Source organism: Rhinichthys klamathensis, unplaced genomic scaffold, assembly GCF_029890125.1.
Source record: "Rhinichthys klamathensis goyatoka isolate OS25496 unplaced genomic scaffold, OSU_Roscu_1.1 h1tg000011l_1, whole genome shotgun sequence".
NCBI lineage: Eukaryota > Metazoa > Chordata > Actinopteri > Cypriniformes > Leuciscidae > Rhinichthys > Rhinichthys klamathensis.
Window position 1 is genome coordinate 16,824,271 of NW_026606564.1, and position 26,149 is coordinate 16,850,419.

General features: G+C 41.9%; 1 protein-coding gene and 1 long non-coding RNA gene across 2 annotated transcripts in view; both read right to left on the minus strand.

Annotated features, from left to right (window-relative positions):
* The window catches only part of LOC130100331 (cytotoxin 7-like), a 161,894-nt gene that overhangs the window by 135,077 nt on the left and 668 nt on the right, over positions 1–26,149 (minus strand). The gene's annotated exons all lie outside the window — the stretch shown is intronic.
* LOC130100342 (uncharacterized) lies at positions 21,033–26,101 on the minus strand. The gene is made up of 2 exons (XR_008808854.1): positions 26,049–26,101; positions 21,033–21,254 (listed from the first exon to the last, which is right to left on the minus strand). It is a non-coding gene; the product is annotated as an uncharacterized LOC130100342 (long non-coding RNA).

Genomic DNA, 26,149 nt, shown 5'->3' on the forward strand with positions numbered 1-26,149 from the left:
TCTGGTTACATGAACACGGCTTCACCACCGAATCAGCACCGAAAACATGGGGATTTTTTTAGACAATACCGTAAAACTTCAAATAATAGCCGAGTCCCAAATAGACGCCTGTCTCTTTTACACGCCTGGTGTGGCTGCAGGTTTGGGTAAATAAAGGCCGGTCTCAAATAGAGGCCGGGTCTGTTTTTTAGTTTCGGGTTGTATTTAATCCTCTAAAACCGCCAGATCGTCCGCTTTTTGGCGGCCGCCAAAGCAAATTTTTGTCCCTCCATAGCCTTTTTTGATCGATGAGTGATGTAGACTAGAATGACTGCTGCGCCTGACAGGGCGCATAACGAGCAGAGAGAGAGAGAGAGAGAGAGCGCCCCGGCCGTGCGCGCGCACTCTCATGTCTTCAAACAACACGAGCGCTGTCTTGCTCTCTCTCCCTCGCGCATATTAATCAAAATCAATTGATGCGATAGTAAAAGGTCGGAAGACGGCAGTTTCACGTGGAGCATTTGGAGATTTTTAGAGATTAGAGACAGGCCTATACACTCAATGAACAACATCTCAACACTAAATTATAAAGGTCTGTCTCATATAGACGCCTGTCTCAAATACAAGCCCGGGCTACTATTTGAAGTTTTACGGTAATCGCACAACCTATTCGATATTCTATAATTAAATCAACAAATCGAATATTCGAAAATCGTGACTCATCCCTAGTTACTACTGCTTTATTAATTTATCCAGTGTAAAACCCGGACACCGCCACACAAATGTGGCTTTTTGTTAATGACTGTCCTACTACAGGATTTAACACAGAGTAACAGCTCACTACCAGTTAAAAAAGACACTGTAACAGTCTGTCACAGGCAATTCTAGCTGCATTTTACATCAATTAATTTCTGAAGTTATGTTCTGGCCCACCATCTAGTGGAGGAATGGTGGAGGAATCTCTTGTCGGGTGTCAAAAAAGGGGGCAAATAATTGTTCCCAATGTGTTTTGGAGAAAAGCATTTATTTAATAATGTGATTTTCCCCCCACTTTTAATTATTTTACTGCAATGAAAGGTTAGATTTTTGCTATTTTTAAAAAAAATAAAATATCAAAAGGATTAACAATGCAGATTTATTTTGTACAGCCATCTTTGATTTAACAAGGGGGCAAATAATTCTGACCATCACTGTATATATATATATAGTGTTTCAGAGAAGAAATTAGGACGAATGGTGACGAATTGTCATTTTTGGTGAACTTTTCTTTTAATTCTAACTAATCTGATTCTTTTTTTTTGGATTAACCAAATGTAATCTGGTTGATGAATGAACCAATTAATTTAAACGTTTCACATGAAGAAGATTTTCAGGTTACCTAATAAACAGTTTTTACAGTGCAGTGCCTGTGCGGTTTCTTCTTGTGCAGGATTATCCTGCAATTTGTGTTTCAAGATCATGAGACATAAATGTCCCATACTGTCTAATTAACTGATTAAAAGGTTGAAATTTGCCATTACAAACCTCTGTCTTCTCCTACCCCAGGGCCCAGACAACCTGTACGGCCACTACCCCTATTTCACATGTCTGGAAGATGCCAGTGGCCAATCCTTTGGTGTTTTTCTCATGAACAGCAATGCTATGGGTAAACAGACTCTCTCTGGATTTATTGTGTCGTAGTGATTAGTTTTTTTTTTCCATTTTTTTTTTCATTGCTGGTCACAAACAAGAGCTTTGCCGTGGACTACATTCATAATCTTTAATAACATGGTTTGTGATGTCTGTGCACAGCATGTATAGTGCGTTGTGATGTGTTTGTGTGTTTGGAATGGCTGCTTTTGTTAAAGGTTAGCAAATGAGAGCAGTTTAAGTTGTTTATGTCTGTTCTTGTCTGTGTGCAGAGGTGACTATCCAGCCGGCTCCGGCCGTAACCTACCAGACGATTGGAGGGGTTTTGGACTTCTACATCTTGCTTGGAGACACACCAGAGGCAGTGGTGGACGAGTTCACACAGGTGAGCGTAAATAGAAACACCAGTGACTCTTGTGGGTGAAATTGTAAAGACTTGGAAATGCTTTTTCGTGTTAGAGGGCATATAAATCTGGAGTCAAAGATCTTGGCAATGAGGATGCAAACATTGCAGAAACTATTGTATAGTTCAAATGATGTGCCCTGGGTGTTTTTTGGGAGATCTGTACTTAAAGGGACACTTCACCCATTTGCATTAAGCTTTCCATTGTTAGAAACCCAGTCATACTATTGAATGGTCGTGCAACACTCTCATTTCCCCTGAGACGAGAGAAATCCACTATTTACCTTTTTCACTTCCTCCTACAATGACGCAAAAATCGTCATTTTACGTCATTGTAGGAGGAAGTGTAAGAGGGGGGGATTTCTGTAAAGACTACAAGCACCCTTTCAAACCCGCCCATAGGGGGTTGGACCTAATGCGCTAACAGAGCTATCACAGATCAGTGGGTGGGACTTCACTTGTAGATACTGAAATCAATATCAGCCATCTTGTTTATAAGCTAAGCTAACAAGCGCTGTGGAGATAGGAAGTTATGACAATGACGGAAGAAACAAAACATTCACCTCTCTCTTCTCTATGCAATAACAACTCATTTGAATATCATGCTTTTACACTTACAACTCCCATGAAGATCCATATTGTAGTTATTTAACCCCCCTCCAGGTCAACTGGGAAGCTTTGTAGAAGAGCTGGATGTGTTGCTGTCCTCTTTCCCTCAGGATGGCATCCCACTTGTAGTCTTTGGCGATTTCAACATTCACCTAGCGAAGCCGTATGCAACAGACTTCATCTCTCTCCTAGCCTCTTTCGATCTCAAACGGCTCATCACCACCGGTACTCACAAGTCAGGCAACCAACTGGACCTGGTTTACACACGCAACTGTATCACAGACAACATTTTGGTGAAACCTCTCCAAGTTTCAGATCATTTCCTCATTACTTTCAATCTACAACTCACTACCCATGCTCCACCAACCTCCCCACCATTTACTTTCAGACGAAACCTGCGCTCACTTTCTCCGTCCCATCTTTTCTCTGCTGTGTCATCTTCTCTTCCCTCACCCTCACATTTCTCATCTCTGGATGTGAATACCGCAACGGATACTTTATGCTCCATCCTAACCTCTTCTTTAGACTATATATGCCCTCTCTCCTCTAGGCCAGCATGCGCTACTCCCTCTAACCCCTGGTTATCTGAGGTTCTTCGTGAACACCGGACCAAGCTCAGGGCAGCGGAGAGGAAATGGCGCAAATCAAAAGACACATCTGACCTCAGTAGGTATCAATCTCTGCTCTCTGCCTTCTCTGTTGATGTTCACGCCGCAAAATCTTCATATTTCCACAACAAGATCAATAGCGCCTCTAACACACGTTCACTGTTCAAGACATTCAATTCTCTCCTCTGTCCACCTCCACCACCACCCACCTCCTCTTTAACTGCTGATGATTTTGCTAACTTCTTCACTAACAAAACTACAACTATCAGCAGTCAGTTCTCAGCTTCACACACACAGGAACCCAGACTAACCTCTCCCACAGCCAATAACCTTCTCTCCTCCTTCACTCCACTAACCGAGGAAGAAGTATCTAAACTTCTCCTCTCCAGTCATCCTACCACCTGCCCTCTAGACCCCATCCCCTCACACCTTCTACAAGCCATCTCTCCCACACTTCTACCAGCTCTCACACACATTATCAACTCATCCCTCCACACTGGCATTTTCCCTACAGCATTTAAGCAGGCTCGGGTAACTCCTCTGCTTAAAAAATCAACATTAAACACATCACTTCTAGAGAACTACAGACCTGTCTCTCTCCTACCATTCATTGCGAAAACACTTGAACGAGTTGCTTTTAACCAAGTATCATCCTTCCTGTCTCTGAACAACCAGCTGGATGTCAACCAATCTGGCTTCAAGAAATGACATTCAACTGAGACTGCATTGCTGTCAGTCACGGAAGCCCTGCGGATCGCAAAAGCTGCTTCCAAATCATCAGTTCTCATTCTACTGGACCTGTCTGCTGCATTCGACACTGTGAATCATCAGATCCTTCTGTCCACCCTCTCATCACTGTGCATCACAGGTATTCCTCTCCACTGGTTTGAGTCCTATCTCACAGGTAGGTCCTTCAGGGTCACATGGAGAGGCGAGGTATCCAAAGCACATCAACTGACCACAGGCGTTCCTCAGGGTTCAGTTCTCGGACCGCTCCTCTTCTCCATGTACACCACATCACTGGGACCTATCATACAGGCACATGGTTTCTCTTACCATTGCTATGCTGATGACACCCAGCTCTACCTCTCATTTCAACCAGATGATCCCACAGTAGCTGTACGGATCTCAAGCTGTCTGGCGGACATCTCGGCATGGATGAAGGAACATCACCTGCAGCTCAACCTGGCAAAGACTGAGCTTCTCGTCCTCCCTGCCAATCCGTCTCTACAGCACGACCTCACTATCCAGCTAGATTCATCCTCAATCACCCCATCAAGGTCGGTCAGAAATCTTGGAGTAATCTTTGATGATCAGCTGACCTTCACAGACCACATTACAAAGACAGCTCGATCATGCAGGTTTGCTATGCACAACATCAGGAAGATCAGGCCTTTCCTAACTGAGCATGCAACACAACTTCTCGTCCAGGCCCTGGTCATTTCTAGGCTTGATTACTGCAATGCTCTTCTGGCTGGACTTCCATCATGTGCAACTAAACCTCTACAAATGATCCAGAATGCTGCAGCTCGTCTTGTCTTCAACGAGCCCAAAAGGGCCCACGTCACTCCTCTGTTCATCTCTCTGCACTGGCTACCACTCGCTGCTCGCATCAAGTTCAAGGCTTTGACGCTTGCTTACAGATTGACCACAGGTTCAGCTCCCTCCTACTTCCACTCACTACTACAAGTCTACATCCCTACCAGAAGCCTACGATCGGTCAATGAGCGACGGCTCGTGGTACCATCACAGCGGGGCACAAAATCACTCTCCAGAACATTCTCATTCACGGTTCCATGCTGGTGGAATGATCTCCCCACCCTCATCCGGAATGCAGAATCCCTGACAACATTCAAAAGACAACTGAAAACTCATCTCTTCCCAGGGTTTCCGCGCGGTAGTAAAAGGTAGTGAAAAGAATCTACCAAAATTAAGGCCCTTGAAAGGTAGTAAAAGGTAATAAATGCAATTTGACTTGGTAGTAAATTTTTCATCACCACCTCAATATGAGTTTCCATCAAAAAATAAGGCTGTCTATGACGTAAATGAGTCTTATTAGTGGAATATTAAACGCAATATAGTAACATTAGCTGTGGTGCGCGAGCAGTGGATTGAGCGCGCAGCGGCACAGACGCGCGAGCTGGTCGAGCTCGAGCACATCCCTTCAAACAGACATCAGTGGAAAGTTTGTAGTTCAGTCGGATGTCAATGGCAAAGAAGATTAAAACGAGTCATCTAGCTTATTATTTACGTTAACTGACGAGAGAGAGAGCGCGCGCGCGCACTTCTGTTGAATGCTCCTGATCGTTCACTCAGCACGTGTTATTTGAATGAAAACTAAATCGTATATGTAAGTAAAGTAAAACATGACCTGTTACCTGATTTATGTATAACAAATGGTTCCCTACATTATTACTGGACGTGGTCAAGAAGTTCCATGAACGCAAACATCCAAAGCGCGCTCCGCAAACCATCGCCTCAGCGCTCGAATACTAAAAATTGTCTTTCACGTCACAAAATTATGTAAAAAGGCCCGTCTTGGCGAGTATCCTAGTAAACAAAGTTGGTTATATCTCATGTGAACGTAGCCCTGTTCAAATGTGCGTTCGGTCTTAAAGGGGCAGCACTTTAATATACCTGCTACTGTGTTTTAATGTTAATCAAACAAAGGACAAATAAATTACTCACTGCTCTTGACTAAATGGTCTACCCTTTTCAACTTTACAAGAATATCCATCTATATTTAATTTACAATAATGGAATATGCAATTTTTTGACATTTGATTACTGTATTCAAATGTATGTACCAATCTACCCGAAAAACTCTAAAAACACTGTTTATTTAATTTGTAGCTTTTCTTTGTTCTATTGTATTTATTTGTCCTATTTGTAATTCGATTATTTTTTCTTATTTTGTTACTGACTGCTTACTTTTATTGGGCTGGTAGTTTTTGTTGTAGTATCAAAATTGGATTAAATAACTGGTATTTCACTGGTGTCTAAACATTTGTACCACTGACCCAATCTCAGCGCTGAGCCCTGCTGGAGCAGCTCTAAATATGTGCTGTGCTATTAAATGCAAGATAAAATATGATAGAGTAATAGAATGAACAGTGACAGAAACAGAAGCATGCTTTTTAGAAGGATTAATTAAGCATGAAAATATCTAAAGGAAATATATATTTGATGAACAAATTAAGCCAACTAATATGATTTATATTCTTTTGGTTTATCTACTAATACATTTAAAAATTACAAATGCAGTGAAAATTCAGGGATCGGTTACGGTATCGATATCGGCGAGTACCACAAATGAAAGTATTGGTATCGGTCTCGTTCTCGTTCTGCAAAAAGTGGTATCGGTGCATCCCTAATTGAAAATATTTAACGGGTGAGGGTGAGGGGGGAGCAGCTCCCTATTTTGTTGTTTTGCGATGCTAGCAGCACTACACAGATCATGGCAAATCATGCCAACTTAAGGTTAGCTGTCGTCGCACCATCTCAGCAGCAAACCAGTGCAATATTTGAAGCACATTTAGAGATGTGATGAAATAAATTGCTGTTTTGGGATAGTAATTTCACTGCTTAAGTCTGCGTGTGTGAGAATGTGTGTTTGTGGGTAAGTGTGTGTGATGTGACACACTTTATTATAATTTATTTTTTAATGTTTATTGTTGTTAAGTGTCATTTGTTTTTAAGAAGTGCCAAGGTTTTTCTTCACCTTATTAGGGCTAAGGGCTAACGTTATGGTTAGGATAACTCGAGGGCTAGGGTTAAGATAAGGACAACTGAAACTCAACTCGACACTAATATTGTCATTGTCAATTATGTTTTTTTTTTTTTGTAATGATCACAATTAAACAGTAGTGTACCTAATATGTATGATGTGTGTGACAGTGTCACACTTATACCTTATAGTAAGTAGTAAGTGGTGCTTTGCATACCCCTCCCACACCCCCCAAAAAAGGGCTGCTGCTTGATGTCGTGTTGGTAGTAAAAAATATTCTGGAGGTAGTAAAAAAGGTAGTAAAAGGTAGTAAATTCATCTCTATGATTCCTGCATAAACCCTGCTTCCGGGAGCACTTAACATAACAAAAAAAAAAAAAAAAAATCCTTTCCTCTAAATCCTCGCTTGCCTGGCTTATGCTACTCCGAGCTATGTCTGAACTTTGTATTTTGAGCACTTCTTGCGTTTTTTTCTGCCTCTTCACGATGACTCGCTTGGTTTAGTCCTCAGTTGTAAGTTGCTTTGGATAAAAGCGTCTGCTAAATGACTAAATGTAAATGTAAACATGATATGAAGAAACTAAACATGATATGGAAGAAGAGGATTTTGAAATTCTGCTGCTCGAATCCGCTGTGCGTGGCTATTTTTACGAGCCGCAATAGAGAGCAGCTGAGGCTGATGGAGGAACAGGAGGCGGACGAGGAGCCGGGACTGGCTCGAGCTGGGCGGACTGCTGTGCCTGTGCTCTCGCTGTGCGCTACGGACACAGATAGAGTTCGTCTGCTGCAGAGAATTTCAACGATGGCAATTTCTCCTGGAACGAAATCTATGAATCAGACGAGCACACGGACGTTTGTGTTGTGATGTGAACCATCCTAGTTTCGCACCGCATATGTTCTGACTTGAACATCCAGGTATCATGCAATAATTCACCATATAGAAAGAAATACAAACGAGGAGTAATTCGCTAATGAGTTTGCCAATGTAACGGGGTTCGTTGTTGTGGGAAGAAGGAGGCGGAAACCGGCGAACATTTAAACATTTTAATAGTAAAATAAACAAATACAAAACAAAAGTATAAGCCAGCTGGCCACACACAACAGAAACCAACAAAACATAACATAAAATCAGGCCTGTTCCTTTTATGCCTCCGCTCATCCGTGAGAGATATGAGACCGCTGCGTCTCACAGGTGTCATTCATTATCACTCTCGCCGTCCTCTCACGTCCCTCGTCCTGCTCGCCACAGCCAACTAGACATTTTGTGTGAAATGAATTTCAAACTCTTTTGGCAGCTAGCCTTGTTGACGGAAGAGTGATTTCTTCTCTCTGATGTTTGCGCTGTTCTGGATTAGTGGGAGTGGCTTGCGGAGCTGTGCAATGTGGTGCATTGTGGGAGTTGTTGTCTTACATACAAATGCGCCCAAAAGTTATTTTCTGTCTTTTCTCGGTCAAGAGGGCACCAAATTCAAAATTTCTTTTACATTTCGACTACATATATGACCCACTTTCAATAAAGATTGATGTTGAAATGGGTGAAGTGACCCTTTAAAGATATTGGTGGAATCAAATCAAAAGCTTCCATCAAATGTATCTCATTCTTTAATCAATAGATTTTTGAATACTGGTGTCACTAAAGTTATTGAATTGATTGTTTTAAGTAGAGGCCAATGGAGAACTTCACAGTCACTTGCTGATCAAGTTGGCTTGAATTCTCTTAGAATTATAGAAGGATTATAGGGGTTTTAAATCCTCCATTACTCTATCATTTGATCACTTTGTTAACCCTCTGGGGTCTGAGGTGTTTTCTGGGTCCTGGAGGTGTTCTGACATGCTCTGACATTTGAGCTTATTTCTGTTACTTGTGACATTTTCATTGATAAAGTCTTATTACACTGTATTCAGAACAAACTCTGCTACAATAATATGTCAGCAGCATGTAGGTAAAAGTTTGTAGTTTTGAGATAATGACGTTTATGCATGGTTTGTGAAAAAAACTAAAAAGAATTGTCACTGAAATAAGGTCATGAAACCCATACTAATTATTTATTCACAAGACTTTTGAAAATTTTATAATGTAGCCTAGAATATTTTCTCCAAAACTATGTGAAAATCATCCTGCATACTCATTCAGATAAAACAATATATTGATTTTAAATTTGTAAGACATGTTTTGTGTAAGAAATCTTTATGCGAAGAGGCGTGAACCATCCATTAATATTGAGTGTTTCACACCTGAGAAAGACAAAGACCCGCCCATAATGGCCCTATTACGTGATATCAGGCCATATCATTATGAGGAGCCTTGCACAAAGAATGAGGAGTGAATTTAAAAAAGAATAGATTTTGATTGTTTGGATTTATTCACAACACAACAGAATCCAAAGATACACAACAAAGGACAAAAAAGCACATTATTGAGCACACATAATCTGAAGACAGAGACTTGAACAGTCACACACCTTTGTGCCATTCCTGAAACATAGTACATACCTGTCATTTCCAAGGTGTTTGATTTTTACATTTTACCATGTTCATGTCTCATGTGAATGTTTAAGTCAGCAGAATACGTATCAGTGGGGCATCTGGTCCCTGTAAAAAAAAAAAAAAAAAACGAAACAACTGTGAACATCCTGATATCAAGATAAACTATAGAAGGCACGATTTTGGGAATACATTTTAGATTTTTCTGGTTAAAATTAAAAAATGTACTATATATATATAATGAACACCAGGTATGTTGTGCCTTGTAGGCATATGGCTGCATAAAATAATAACAATAGCCTATAGCAGGCGGCGTATAAATGGTTAAAAATGAACACTGCAGTAACACTACACTAGAGAAAAATATATGGATTAACATATGTTACTTCAAATGTTTCCATTCGTTATGATGTTATGAAATGAGACTGGATTAAAAACATGAAGCCTAAAGTTTGGTACGTTTTGCACATGCACTCTTAAAAAAAAGGGTTCTTTGAGGTTCTATATAGAACCCTGGGGTTCTGTAGTTGGCCAATAGAACCTTTTACCAAAAATGGTTCTATGTAGAACCATTGGAGAGCAAAGAACCTTTTATATTCAAATGGCTCTATAACTCATGTTTTATGACTGAAGTGTAAACTAAAGATTACACAATAATTATAGGCCAACACAACACATTCACAAAGCTTTTTGAGTCAAGACCCAGGAGAATGACTGCTGTATTCAAAAACAAGAGCCAACAAATATTAATATCCAGTCAATATGATTTGAGCTTTCTTTATGCAAGTTTGTACATTAGCATGAAACTTATATGTCCTAATACATTATAGTTTGCCTTTTTGACAAATCAGTTTATGAAAAAAGATTTCCATTACACGAGAGTAGATGTTAAAACTTCATGCTGATTTGTACTCGGCTTTCGCCAAGATAAGCAAAACTAAGACGTAGCTTTACAGTAAACTATGCTTCTCCATCCATTTACGCTTCTTTCCATAAGGTAGTGTGACTCCCCTTCTGTCCGGCGTTAACGGCAGCAGTGTACTTGGCGCGTTAGCGCACGCGACGGCTGCAACTACAGGACCAGCACGACAACCGTCTGGATTGAACAGAGTAGGGGACATCTCTAGGGTCTTCAAGTGGGCACCTTCCGTCCTCAGTGTTTCGTCGACTAGCCCACGACACCTCAAGAGGGCTCGACAGTGACTCTGGCGTCCCAGAGTCACCCCCCTCCGTCCCCCACTCAACTCAGCCCAGCTTACTGACCTCTACATCCCTCCTGCTGCTGAGACCTAACCACAATATCACAATCTCCGCGACCCAACCATACGCGCCAACCCGTTGACTAAGGCTGTCGAGCCCCACTGGTGCGTTAATATGCAGTTTCAGTGGACAACGGTTCCGTATGGCATACCACCTACCGCAAAACACAATATCTACCCAACCACCCGTCATTCACGCAATATCCACAGGAACGTATACAAACAAACCAACAGACTCTTCAAGTTTTCAAGAACTCTACGAAACCGTAGCGTGGCGGCCTGTACACAGCCAGCTAGAATCTTTCCGTCTCAACCACAGCCAGTTGCTGCTCCTTTCTGCTGCTTCAGATAAGTTCTTTACTGTGCGACGCAACTCTTGGCCACTGAATCCGACGTCTCTGAGGAACCGGGTTGTAGAGTGTGCCACAAAACCTCGACAACCCACTTCCACTGGATAAACCTGGACTCTCCATCCTCGCTGTTCTGCTTCAGTGGCCAGATGAGCATACCGCAGTTTCTTCCTCTCATATGCCTCATCTACCGCATCCTCCCATGGCACTGTTAACTCTATCAGTTGAACAATGCGTGCTGATCCAGACCACAAAACAATATCTGGTCGTAGGTTAGTGGTGGCAATCTCAGGTGGAAAAATAAGCCGTTGGTCAAGATCAGCCAGCATCTTCCAGTCCCTAGCAGCTTCCAGTTGTCCTGGGCGAGAATTGGTGTTAACACCTTTTCTTGGTGGTTGCTCGCCTGGGCGGAGGAATATTGTCTTCTGCGTGTAATGTTTTGCTAGAACAGGTGGCAACTTATTGGTCATGTTACGCTTGCCTTCTAATGCTAAAGCCAAACATCGCAGTACTTGGTCATGGCGCCAAGTAAACCGACCTTGGCTAAGAGCCACCTTACATCCTGTCAAAATGTGCCTTAATGTGGCAGGTGATGAACACAAAGGACAAGAGGGATCCTCTCCTACCCAGAGGTTTAGGTTCTGCGGTGATGGGAGAACATCATATGTTGACCTAATAAGGAAACTGATCCTACTCTCTTCCATTAACCAAAGGTCTTGCCAGCCCATCTTACGTTGTTCCACACTCTCCCATCTCGTCCACTCTCCCTGCTTGGCCTGTGAAATGGCCTTTATACACCTCATCCTCTCCTCCTGCTGTCGCACCTCGTTGACTACCAGCTTCCTCCTTTGAGCTGGGCCTGCCTTGTGCCATTTAGGAGGAGCTAAACTGAGCCCAAAACCCCCTCTTCCATGCTGTACCTGTCCCACGATATCCCTAATTTGAAGGGCAGCCTTTGCCTCTACTACAGATTTCTTTGCTGACCACTTTCTACCAGTTTTTAACACAGGGGCTGCCTCCCTTACACATTTGTCGCGTGACTCTACTAAGGTCATTTCCAGCCTGACCTTGGCACACTTGAACTCCTCGGTTAAAGCAGAGACTGGCAGCTGCAATATTCCTTTACTATAAAGTCCTACTCTGCTGAGGCAGCGTGGAACTCCCAACCATTTCCTGATGTATGAACTTACCAACGCTTCCAGCTTTTCCACTGTTGTCAAAGAAACCTCGTACACGGTCAGTGGCCACAGCAACCTCGGCAGTAGACCAAACTGAAAGCACCAGAGTTTTAGTTTACCAGGTAGAGCACAGCTGTTTATGCTCTTCAACCCTTCCACTGCTTGTCGTCTAACTTCTCCCACCCGAACTGTGTCCTTTAGATCCCCATCGTACCATCTCCCAAGACTCTTTACTGGCTTCTCAGAAACTGTTGGTATTGCCTCACCATTAATGAAGAATGTTTTATCTACTACCTTTCCTTTAACTATCGAGATGCTCCTTGATTTAGAGGGCTTAAATTTCATTCGTGCCCATTCAATATTATCTGTTAACTTCCCCAATAACCGATTAGTGCAGGCTACTGTTGTAGTCATGGTTGTCATGTCATCCATGTATGCTCTGATTGGTGGTAGTCGCATCCCAGAAGCCTAGCGCTCTCCTCCTACTACCCATCTTGATGCCCTCATGATTACTTCCATCGCCATGGTAAAAGCCAGTGGAGAAATGGTGCATCCTGCCATTATTCCAACCTCTAGGCATTGCCATGCAGTGCTGAATTTTGGAGTTGAGAAACTGAATTGCAAATCTCCAAAATAGGCTTTCACTAAATTTGTTATTGACATTGGTACTCTGAAAAAATCAAATGCTGCCCAAAGAAGCTCATGTGGCACTGAACCATATGCATTAGCCAAATCCAGGAATGTCACATGGAGCTCCTTCCTCTCCTTTTTAGCTGACTGAATTCGTTGCCAGATAACATTGATGTGTTCTAAGCATCCTGAGAACCCTGGAATACCCGCTTTTTGAACTGAGGTGTCAATGAAGCCATTCTTTAACAGGTAGGTGGACAATCTCTGGGCAATAATGCTGAAGAAAATCTTACCCTCAACGTTTAATAGTGAAATAGGACGAAACTGACTGATGCTTGTAGCATCTTTTTCTTTAGGTATAAAGACTCCACCTGCTCTGCGCCATGCTCTAGGTACAACCTGTTTTTCCCATGCCACTTTTATCAATTTCCACAGAATTCGCAGAACTCCTGAAGCACTCTTGTACACTCTGTACGGAACTCCATTAGGCCCTGGAGATGATGAAGCCCTTGCCTTTCTCACAGCCTGCTCTACCTCTTTCCACTTAGGTGCACAGACCTCCATTTGGTATTCTGGTGGGTTGATAGGTGGTATGTCTGATGGAATTGACATAGGCTCATGCCTTTTTGCATCTGTATGCGTGTCCTCCAAATATCTCTCTAGCTCAATCCTAGATGTTTTTAAAGTGCCATTCTTCTCACTGGTGAATAACTTCTTTACGAATTTGAATGGGTCTTTATAGAAATTAGCCCTCGCACGTTCCTTCTTTTTGTAGCGTTTCCGTAGGCGCTCAGCTCTGCGTAATGTTGCCAGCTTATCTTTTATGGCCCTTTGTAAGAGATTGAGTCCCTCCTTCTGACTTTGTTCGGCTCTTTTCCATTGCTTCCTCAGCTGTCTCCTTTCTCTAACTAACCCTTCAATTTTCTGCTGCCGTCTAGACATTCCAGGAGTAGTTTGTACTTTTTCCTTCCTTTTTTCCACACCAAACCTCTCACTTCCATATGCGTAAATGATGTCCCCAAATTTATCCAGCTTCTTTTCAACTGTACCAGTTAATCTTTCCAATGCAAAGCATAGATCTGTGTTTACCGTGTCCCATGCAGTTTTCTCACAAGCTCTTGGCCATCTAACTCCAGGCCTATGCCCGTTGAGGTTCTTTTCTCTCTTATGCTGGTTAGCCTGACCGGGTTCACAAGTATGAATATGTTCATCACTAACTGTGCAAGCCCTCCTTTCGTCAATGACAGGGGTGCTGATATCCTGCGAGCTGTGGTTTGCTTCCTGTCGCTGGATTTCATTCGACTGACTTGACTGACTTCGTAAGAAGTACTGATCAATGCGAGGCCCTTGTCCCTTCTCCCTCAAGCATTTCATTTTCCCTTGATGAACCTTCAAACCCCTGACCGTTGTCACCTTGCTCCAGCCACAGACACAAACTTGGAGTTCAATGACTTTACTTACTGCAGATCTTGAACTAGTCTTACTCTCCATACTCATATCCGTTTCCATTCCTAAGTCGTTAACCATGTTGTCCAACATTGAGTCATCTTCCGCCCCCGCTCTCGCAGACTCTAGGGGTATTTTTCTCTTTAATTTCTCAGAAGCCTTGGGCGGGTGTCTCCAGCATCCTGTAAACACGGAGCTGGATACTGCCGACAAGGGTAGCTAACCCTTACCAGCCCCATTGGGGTCTCTTTCCTCCTGTCAGCTGTCTCTCCAGGCTGTCACAAGGTCTTTCCCTGGTTGCCAGCAGCACTATTCACCGCAGTCACTGGATGTATCCAGATCTTCATGATTTCCATTACACGAGAGTAGATGTTAAAACTTCATGCTGATTTGTACTCGGCTTTCGCCAAGATAAGCAAAACTAAGACGTAGCTTTACAGTAAACTATGCTTCTCCATCCATTTACGCTTCTTTCCATAAGGTAGTGTGACTCCCCTTCTGTCCGGCGTTAACGGCAGCAGTGTACTTGGCGCGTTAGCGCACGCGACGGCTGCAACTACAGGACCAGCACGACAACCGTCTGGATTGAACAGAGTAGGGGACATCTCTAGGGTCTTCAAGTGGGCACCTTCCGTCCTCAGTGTTTCGTCGACTAGCCCACGACACCTCAAGAGGGCTCGACAGTGACTCTGGCGTCCCAGAGTCACCCCCCTCCGTCCCCCACTCAACTCAGCCCAGCTTACTGACCTCTACATCCCTCCTGCTGCTGAGACCTAACCACAATATCACAATCTCCGCGACCCAACCATACGCGCCAACCCGTTGACTAAGGCTGTCGAGCCCCACTGGTGCGTTAATATGCAGTTTCAGTGGACAACGGTTCCGTATGGCATACCACCTACCGCAAAACACAATATCTACCCAACCACCCGTCATTCACGCAATATCCACAGGAACGTATACAAACAAACCAACAGACTCTTCAAGTTTTCAAGAACTCTACGAAACCGTAGCGTGGCGGCCTGTACACAGCCAGCTAGAATCTTTCCGTCTCAACCACAGCCAGTTGCTGCTCCTTTCTGCTGCTTCAGATAAGTTCTTTACTGTGCGACGCAACTCTTGGCCACTGAATCCGACGTCTCTGAGGAACCGGGTTGTAGAGTGTGCCACAAAACCTCGACAACCCACTTCCACTGGATAAACCTGGACTCTCCATCCTCGCTGTTCTGCTTCAGTGGCCAGATGAGCATACCGCAGTTTCTTCCTCTCATATGCCTCATCTACCGCATCCTCCCATGGCACTGTTAACTCTATCAGTTGAACAATGCGTGCTGATCCAGACCACAAAACAATATCTGGTCGTAGGTTAGTGGTGGCAATCTCAGGTGGAAAAATAAGCCGTTGGTCAAGATCAGCCAGCATCTTCCAGTCCCTAGCAGCTTCCAGTTGTCCTGGGCGAGAATTGGTGTTAACACCTTTTCTTGGTGGTTGCTCGCCTGGGCGGAGGAATATTGTCTTCTGCGTGTAATGTTTTGCTAGAACAGGTGGCAACTTATTGGTCATGTTACGCTTGCCTTCTAATGCTAAAGCCAAACATCGCAGTACTTGGTCATGGCGCCAAGTAAACCGACCTTGGCTAAGAGCCACCTTACATCCTGTCAAAATGTGCCTTAATGTGGCAGGTGATGAACACAAAGGACAAGAGGGATCCTCTCCTACCCAGAGGTTTAGGTTCTGCGGTGATGGGAGAACATCATATGTTGACCTAATAAGGAAACTGATCCTACTCTCTTCCATTAACCAAAGGTCTTGCCAGCCCATCTTACGTTGTTCCACACTCTCCCATCTCGTCCACTCTCCCTGCTTGGCCTGTGAAATGGCCTTTATACACCTCATCCTCTCCTCCTGCTGTCGCACCTCGTTGACTACCAGCTTCCTCCTTTGAGCTGGGCCTGCCTTGTGCCATTTAGGAGGAGCTAAACTGAGCCCAAAACCCCCTCTTCCATGCTGTACCTGTCCCACGATATCCCTAATTTGAAGGGCAGCCTTTGCCTCTACTACAGATTTCTTTGCTGACCACTTTCTACCAGTTTTTAACACAGGGGCTGCCTCCCTTACACATTTGTCGCGTGACTCTACTAAGGTCATTTCCAGCCTGACCTTGGCACACTTGAACTCCTCGGTTAAAGCAGAGACTGGCAGCTGCAATATTCCTTTACTATAAAGTCCTACTCTGCTGAGGCAGCGTGGAACTCCCAACCATTTCCTGATGTATGAACTTACCAACGCTTCCAGCTTTTCCACTGTTGTCAAAGAAACCTCGTACACGGTCAGTGGCCACAGCAACCTCGGCAGTAGACCAAACTGAAAGCACCAGAGTTTTAGTTTACCAGGTAGAGCACAGCTGTTTATGCTCTTCAACCCTTCCACTGCTTGTCGTCTAACTTCTCCCACCCGAACTGTGTCCTTTAGATCCCCATCGTACCATCTCCCAAGACTCTTTACTGGCTTCTCAGAAACTGTTGGTATTGCCTCACCATTAATGAAGAATGTTTTATCTACTACCTTTCCTTTAACTATCGAGATGCTCCTTGATTTAGAGGGCTTAAATTTCATTCGTGCCCATTCAATATTATCTGTTAACTTCCCCAATAACCGATTAGTGCAGGCTACTGTTGTAGTCATGGTTGTCATGTCATCCATGTATGCTCTGATTGGTGGTAGTCGTATCCCAGAAGCCAAGCGCTCTCCTCCTACTACCCATCTTGATGCCCTCATGATTACTTCCATCGCCATGGTAAAAGCCAGTGGAGAAATGGTGCATCCTGCCATTATTCCAACCTCTAGGCATTGCCATGCAGTGCTGAATTTTGGAGTTGAGAAACTGAATTGCAAATCTCCAAAATAGGCTTTCACTAAATTTGTTATTGACATTGGTACTCTGAAAAAATCAAATGCTGCCCAAAGAAGCTCATGTGGCACTGAACCATATGCATTAGCCAAATCCAGGAATGTCACATGGAGCTCCTTCCTCTCCTTTTTAGCTGACTGAATTCGTTGCCAGATAACATTGATGTGTTCTAAGCATCCTGAGAACCCTGGAATACCCGCTTTTTGAACTGAGGTGTCAATGAAGCCATTCTTTAACAGGTAGGTGGACAATCTCTGGGCAATAATGCTGAAGAAAATCTTACCCTCAACGTTTAATAGTGAAATAGGACGAAACTGACTGATGCTTGTAGCATCTTTTTCTTTAGGTATAAAGACTCCACCTGCTCTGCGCCATGCTCTAGGTACAACCTGTTTTTCCCATGCCACTTTTATCAATTTCCACAGAATTCGCAGAACTCCTGAAGCACTCTTGTACACTCTGTACGGAACTCCATTAGGCCCTGGAGATGATGAAGCCCTTGCCTTTCTCACAGCCTGCTCTACCTCTTTCCACTTAGGTGCACAGACCTCCATTTGGTATTCTGGTGGGTTGATAGGTGGTATGTCTGATGGAATTGACATAGGCTCATGCCTTTTTGCATCTGTATGCGTGTCCTCCAAATATCTCTCTAGCTCAATCCTAGATGTTTTTAAAGTGCCATTCTTCTCACTTTTTTTTAAAAAAATAAACTAACCAGGTGTTTTCTTTTTGTATACCATATTGTGATGGTTTTAATCAAACCCGAAGGTAGCATTAAAAACAAATAATCGAAAAAATGTCCTCTGGTGGCGTATATGTTGCATCATCCTCGAATTCCTATTGGTGGATTGGCGAAGATGAACCTCGAGACAAGTGACAGTTACATTTTCAAAACTGAGGAGTCTGCCATTTCTGCCCGTTCATACCCTCAGGTAAGTTATTTTTTTACATTTTTGAAATAATTTTACTGAAATATTTAGTATGGCAGTTAATATTTCTATTGGTTAGAGTAGCCCTTGAGTCAAATACTGATACTAGAAGCAAACTATAATATATCCCAGTTAAAAACACTGCTGGGTAGCACTGACGGGCTTCGTCAGCCGTCAGTTCAGAAAGCCTTGTTAAATTGACTTTGCTCCAGTTTTTAAATAAATTAAGTTACATTCTCCCTTTATTTCCTTATTAATGTTAATCATGTTTTGAAGGATGGTGTTGTATGGCTGAACTTTCCTCAGTTAAAGGTGTTTCCTAAATAATATGGCATTGATGACTCTGGTTGTATTTCCTTATTAAATGGGTTATGGAAAATTGTTTTTTGATTGTATAGGAAAAAAAATATTGTATCACATATGTGTTAAAACTTTACATTTGGGTCAATTGAAAGGAAAAGTCGATACTAAATGGAGATCTCATCTCTCTATATCTGAAGATACTTTTCCATCTTATAAATATAAGGATCCATTGTATCCTAGCTACAAATCAGTTTGTTGCTAGGATGAAAAAGTTACATTGAATTGCCCATTTTGTGATGCTTTGGATACTATTTTTCATATGTTTTGTGACTGCCCTAGACTTGATCCTATTTTGTAATGTTGAGAAAAATAATAACAAAATTAGGGTTTCTGTATACTAATAGCTTATTTATATTTTGGGCTGTTGTTAAGGGAAATCTTTACAAGAACAATGTGTACTTGCTAATTTTATCATAGGTCAAGCTAAATTAGCAAGTTTCCCTGCTGTCAAGTCAAATCAGTCTTGTTTTCCCCCCTCGGGGTAGTTTTTGTTTGTATTTTGTTTTATTTTTATTATTAAAAAAGCCCATCAACCTGAGTCCTCGCTCCTTTCACCGCCCCCGCACCTGACAGAACGAACCAGCCAAAAGAGAACTCAGCAGAAAAAAGGGCATCTTCCTTTCCCCATCTCCCTGCCCCTCCGCTCAGCAGATGAATCAATGCAGCAAACTGCTCACCAGTTCGTGTTTGTAGCGGAGGGGCTCATCATCAGCGACGCAGTGCTCAAGGACATTTTCAACAACAGCCTTAAAGGATTAGTTCACTTTAAAAAATATTTTGCTGATAATTTACTCACCCCCATGTCATCCAAGATGTCCATGAATTTCTTTCTTCAGTCGAAAAGAAATTAATGTTTTTGATGAAAACATTCCAGGATTTTTCTCCATATAATGCACTTTGCTGGGCACCAAACGGTTCAAGGTCTAAATGACCGTTTCAGTGCAGCTTCAAAGGGCTTTAAACGATATCAGACGATGAATAAGGGTCTTATCTAGCGAAACGATCGGTCATTTCAAAAATAAATAAAAAAGTTAAAGTGTTATAGGCACAAATGCTCGCCTTGCAAACTCTCCTGTTCGAACTCATTCATCAAAATGAACAAATCTTTTTTCGAGTCAATGACTCGAAAAAAGATTCGTTCATTTTGATGAACGAGTCAATGACTCGAAAAAAGATTCGTTCATTTTGATGAACGAGTTCGAACAGGAGAGTTCGCAACGCGAGCATTTGTGCCTATAACACTTTAACTTTTTTATTTATTTTTGAAATGACAGATCGTTTCTCTAGATAAGACCCTTATTCATCGTCTGGTATCGTTTAAAGCCCTTTGACGCTGAACTGAAACGGTCATTTAGACCTTGAACCGTTTGGCTACCATTGAAGTCCATTATATGGAGAAAAATCCTGGAATGTTTTCATCAAAAACATTAATTTCTTTTCGACTGAAGAAAGAAAGACATGGACATCTTGGATGACATGGGGGTGAGTAAATTATCAGCAAAAGTTTTTTAAAAAGTGAACTAATCCTTTAATTAGCCTGTCTGTGCCTGGGAATGCTGGGGATACTGTCATGCTGGCAGTTTGTGGGGTGTGTGTACAACCGTGGAGAGGACGGTGGCCTTCCGCCTCTTGGCCCACCTTCCAATCACCTCACAAACTGCCATGTCCCCAGTCCTTAGATGAACCCTTCGCAGAGAGGGAGGAGAAAGAACAGGTCCGCCTCATCTGCCTCCTATCCAGTGGTGGCCGAAGAGGCTGCAGCACCCCCAGTGGCGGTAAGCTCCTTCCCACAGCCTCGCCCTCGCAAACACAGGAAGAGGAGGGCTCCTGTCACTTCCCTAATTCCAATGGTCTGGGAGGACCCAAATTCAGGGGTCTCAAGTCCGGTGGTCCGGGAGGTAGCCGAGTTCAGTTGTCCCAGAGCTGTCCACTCTGATTGGTGCTGTTGAACAGGTGGGCACCAGGGGGGCGTCGGCCGTGTTGGTGACCACCTCTGCTATGGACACCCTGGGTCAGCCATATATATATATATATATATATATATGAAGTGCATTGCATGCTCACATAAATGTCTTACATGTGTTTACAACAATTAAATTGGATAAACAGATGTATTTCAATCAGAAAGGCAGAGGTAGCTGGCTATCTTGTTTGGCTAATGTGATGTTAACCTAAACCTTACCTTCAACATAGGTGATTTAGACCTCTATTCAGTTGCTGTGCCCTTTCAGCACATGAGTTTCGACATCCTTCCTTGGCCCACATCTAAGCTTGTAAATCAGTAGCAGCAGGTCTAACACAGGGCTTGTGTTCTTGCAGTCTTTGTCTTCGTGCTCTACTTATATACTACCACCCGTGACGCTTACTAACTGAACCAAAAGTTTAAAAAAATTCCAGTCACTCACTGAGATAGATGTTTAATAGACATAAGTAAATATTTTATTACAGACGTTCATCACACTATTTAAAATGGCAAAGAACATTCTATAATAACTTTTCATTTATGCAAAGAAAATTAATTTGGTAGTTTTAATGCAGTAATTTTTTTATGTTTAAAAAGTACAGATTTTCAGTTCCTTAAACCAAAGAACAGCAGAGCAACAAGCAAGCTTTATTCAGATTGTGTGTCATATTGAGTTTGTTTGATGGTCTTTGCTGTAGAATCTGAAGTTCAGCTGGACTCACTGAAACAGGAAGTAGAAGAGCAGAGGAGACACCAGCAAGAGGAAGCTTCCCTTATACACTCCATCTAATCAAGACAGGAAGGACATTAGTATAACACTCCACTGATAATACATATAATAATAATAATAATAATAATAGTTATGAAAACTGCATGTTCATTGTCGATCAATTTGTCACATTTTTTTAAAAACAATAAAAACTCTGAAAGTGCTAGACTAATTCATAAGCTTCTCCTTATAGCTACATTTATAGCTTCAAACTATTTTTGACTACTTTTGATATTGTGCTGCTTATTAACAATCACTTGTTCATATTGAACATGGGCATCAGAACCATTGTATATGGGTGGGACAATTAAGACACACACACTTTTTAAGACCAATGATCTTGGACCCACTCATTTGACCATCTCTAATTCAGCGCATATGTCTGTTCACTTTTCAGAGCGCCGTCAGTCTCATTTGATAACATTAGTTAAAGCATTAACTAACAGTGATCAATACATTTGTTACTGCATTTATTATCGCTGGGCTTGTCCTATAATTTAACATTTTTATGTCATTCTTAATGATGTCTTTTAATTTTCCTCATAACAGGTCTGATGGAAGTCACAGAAAACAGTGTGACACCACTATGTCTATGGCAAGTGGAAGACTATTCAGAACACGTCCCACTCTCCGTGAAAATAAGGGTGATATATGTGTGTCAGCATGGAAAGACCTACAAGAAGACACCCACAACAGATGATTTGGTATTTATCTAAATGGACAAAGTGACCAGCAGAGTTTTCGTTTTACGGACGTTTTGATGATACGCCGGTCAAATATCGCCTCTTAATTAGTCAAGTTGAGGAAACCTGGAGGCAGGCTATGTAACTTAAAAAATGACATAATCAGGCCGTATTCAATGCAACATGTTTATTAGCCTAACTTTCAAATAGACGGAAAAAAACATGAACGTCCGATTGGCGTCAAACAACGCCAATTGTTTTTACTATGGTTTCACATTCATAGTTCAACAAACCAATCCCCCTTCCCCACATAAAATATCTGAATAGTAGCCTATTGTTTTTACTCAAGCGAACTTAATTATACACTCTCAGTATGTCTCATTTAGCTGGCCACTGTGAAATGACCCCTTGTCAAATGAACTGGAACAAACAAATGACTAGGCCTATAACATTGTCTCGCGTCATTTTAGGCTACTTTACGCTGTTTTGCAGTGCTGAATTGTGCAGCTGCCGGCTTAAAATCAAAACTTCCCAGTCTCTCCACAACTTGCAATGCGCATAAGCCGCGTAACCTTGTTAAGCAAGGCGCAAGGCGACTTCGCTGCTTCGTCTTTATCCGATTCTGCAGCGAGAACCCCCTCTCTGCAGGAACCCTCGAGACAGGGATTACACAGGCTATCTTTGGCGAGCTTGGTCCACTCTGGATACTAGGGATGCTCATATTGACCGTTTAACCATTAACCGAAAGTAAAAATTTTGACCGATTAATAGGCTACTATCAGTTAAACAGTTTAAAACGTTTTTTTTTTAAAGCTTCTTTTCAATTAGTTTGCTGCATGGTTAAAAAAAAATACTATATAGTCTACAGTTATTAACTCGTGGGGCGCGTCGACACGCGCAACCACACACGTGCCTGCAGACATTTTTTTCCGAGCAAGCAAAATTAAGCGAGCGAAAAGTACTGTGTGGGACCATTTCAGCAGAAAGGGCGACGAAGTTACCTGTAAAATATGCTGCGCGGTATTAAAATACAGTAGTAGTACAAGTACGATGCAGTATCATTTGCGAAGCAAACATCCACAAGCTTCGAGTGATCGAGTGATGAAGGACAACAAACTTTGCCCACCGTGTTATCAGGGAGAAGATGCGATCTAAGGAGATAACGCAGAGAATCTGTTCAATGGTAGTAAAAGACACTTTTCCCATAAGACTAACCCCACATCACGTTGACATGTTGCTTTTTTAAAATAAAAATTAGACAAGGTGTGGATTGAGGTAGGGCTGCTATTTTTATTTAAGGAAAAATCTTAGTCTAACGAAAAAAAAATGCCGGTTTTTGAAAGCTTCGTTCAAACGGATTCAGTGCTTTCTTTTTGTCCAACGTAATTTGTTAATTATTTAAGTTATATTTATATATATTTAAATATATTTAGTGTTGGCCAATTTTATGTTTTTTATTTGTATTATTTTATTCTGTTTTTCTCTGTTGTCACTGTCAGAAATGCTGCAGGTGCGTGAAAATGTGATCTGAATCCAGGTTCTGTTGTTGATCTGTTCTGTATGCTGCTGTTTGCACTTTGCACGTTAAAATAAACCCTTTGATAAAAAAAATTAAAAAATGTTTATATTTTTAACGGGTCACAGACACGCGTCAATTTTATTTAATGCCAATTCAATATTATAATCTTATCAGTTAACGGTTAATAATCGATTAATGAGCGGCGGTTGTCGGTCGGGAAAATGAACCGAAATGAGCATCCCTACTGGATACATTTCGTTGAAATCACATATGAGGACTTTGCAGGCTGTGGAGAAATGCAATCCTCCATAGGAGCACTGTCATGACGGCGCAGGCTTACGGCATTGATAAGAGGAGCGGTGTCCGCAGACTCAATGCTTGTAAAATAGCAAATAATCCTTCTGATCGGTCGGTGTATTTTTGCTTTATACATTTTAGGCTTATTCTCAGATTCATATTGTGTTAGGGGGGCGGGATTATTAGGCCATTTTAATTGGACAATTTGACCGGAGAGATTTAATTTTGTCGGACATTTCATTTTTTTCCCGGTCAATGTCCGGTAATTACCGGACAACGGAAACCCTGGAATCTACACATTTTGTTCACCATACTGGTGATGAGTTTGGAGATGAGTATTCTGTACATAAAGGGGTAAAAACAATATTCCATAAACAAAGCACTCATGTTCCTTCATTAAATTGAGGTTAAACCAGAGTCACATGGTTTATTTTAATGATGTTTTACTACCTTTCTGGGCCTTGAACGTGCTAGTTTGGTAGACTTTCAGTGGAGGGACAGAAAGCTAGGGCTTTTGCGCTAACTGCAATACTGTAGAAATGACAAGCCAACCGCAGAGGAATGCAAGTAACCGCAGCAACCGCGATATTCGCGTGTTTTAGACGAAACCCCTGAGATACCCCTGATATCAGGACAGGTATCTGAAGTTATAACAGTATTAATGTAATTATAACAGTTTTGAATGTAATCTGACACGAAACCCCTGCGATCAGGACAGGTATCTGAAGTTATTATAGTCTGAATGTAATTATAACAATATGAATGTAATCTGACACGAAACACCCGCAATCGCGGTCAGGCATCTGAAGCAAACGCCTTTCTTCCCAAACTGCGCATGATCGTTGACCTATGCAGATTCTCCAATAGGCCACGCCTTCCCGATGATGCATTATCTGTAACGCTGTATTGAAATCCCTGGAAATAAGTGCTAGCCCCCACCAAACCCTTACTTTTCAGGCTAGACGAGCTAATGCGCATGTGCTCTCCTAAGCCGAATCTCAGGTTCCTATGGGAACCGGAGCTTCTAACAGCTTTACCTATCAGCAATTGGCTCCTTTACTTAGAAGGCGGGACAGTTTCTTCTATTTATAATTAATAGGAGTGAACTGTCTAGCTCAGGTGGGTCTAATCCTTTATTAGTCCCGCAGTGGATTTTTTTTTTTTTTTTTTTAAATGTTCAAAGTGATCAACTTTGTTGTTTTTTTTTGTTTGTTTTTAAAATACGTTCAGTGTGTACATCACCTTTTCTTTTAACAACACTCAGTAAGTGTTTTAGAAGTGACTGACACTAATTGTTGAAGTTAAAGTTTCTTTCTTATTGATAAATTACCTTCAGTACTCAACAGTCTGTGGTCTCTGTTGTTGTATTTTTCTCTTCATAATGCACCACACATTTTCAATAGGAGACAGGTCTGACTGCAGGTCTAGTACCTGAACTCTTTTACTATGAAGCCTCTGTTGTAACATGTGCAGAATGAATCTTGGCATTGTGTTGCTGAAATAAGCAGGGATGTCTCTTAAAAAGACGTTGATGGCAGCATTATGCTAAATGTATTGTTTTCTCATGCTATAGCCAGACAAAAGTGTCTAAAACACATAGAAATAAAAACGGACACTTCCAGTTCTTGATTATTATTGGCTGAGCTGTGTTCGATGCCATTGTAATATACTTTGTAACCACACAGTAAAATGAGTCGACGCGCCGCCAGCAGAGTTGCAGTGGGAAAAAAACTCAGTTCGAGCGTCAAATACTCACGAGGACAGCGAGGATCAGCTTCAAGAGAGACTGAGACAAAGACATCTATCATGTAGCTTATCACATCATACGAAGTTTAAAACATTCAAATAGACATATCAAGTTGTAAATAATGTATATAAATCTTAGTTGATTATAGGCTGAGAGACGGAGACGCGCAGAGATGGAAATTACAATGTTTGGTTTGTGATCGTGCTGTGCTTATTCCACTCATTAAAGTATCATATTGTACAAGGCTTAAATCATTTAAATATACACGCACAAATATACAATATCATATCGTAGAACATGTAGTAGCCTATTTGAGTTGATATTACTCTTGCCAAGCTCTGATTTCTGAGAGATGGCTCATTTAATTTTTACTCTCACTCATTCACTTCACTCATTATTGCATAGAGATTTTAGGTAAGGTATTTGGCTTCGGGAACACCCCTAATTTTCTCCAGTAAAAAAATTCCGATGCACATTATATTGAATTATTGTTAGTATAATTTCCTAATTTTAAGTTACTTTGGATGAAATCAAACTGTTAGCATTAACAAACAAAGGCCAATACCTGCAGCATTGCAAAGATCAGTGTCACAGCAGCTCGTAGTCACTTTCACTCCTAGTAGCGTTGTTGTCCCTGGTTCACATCGATCTATGCACCCTTTAGTT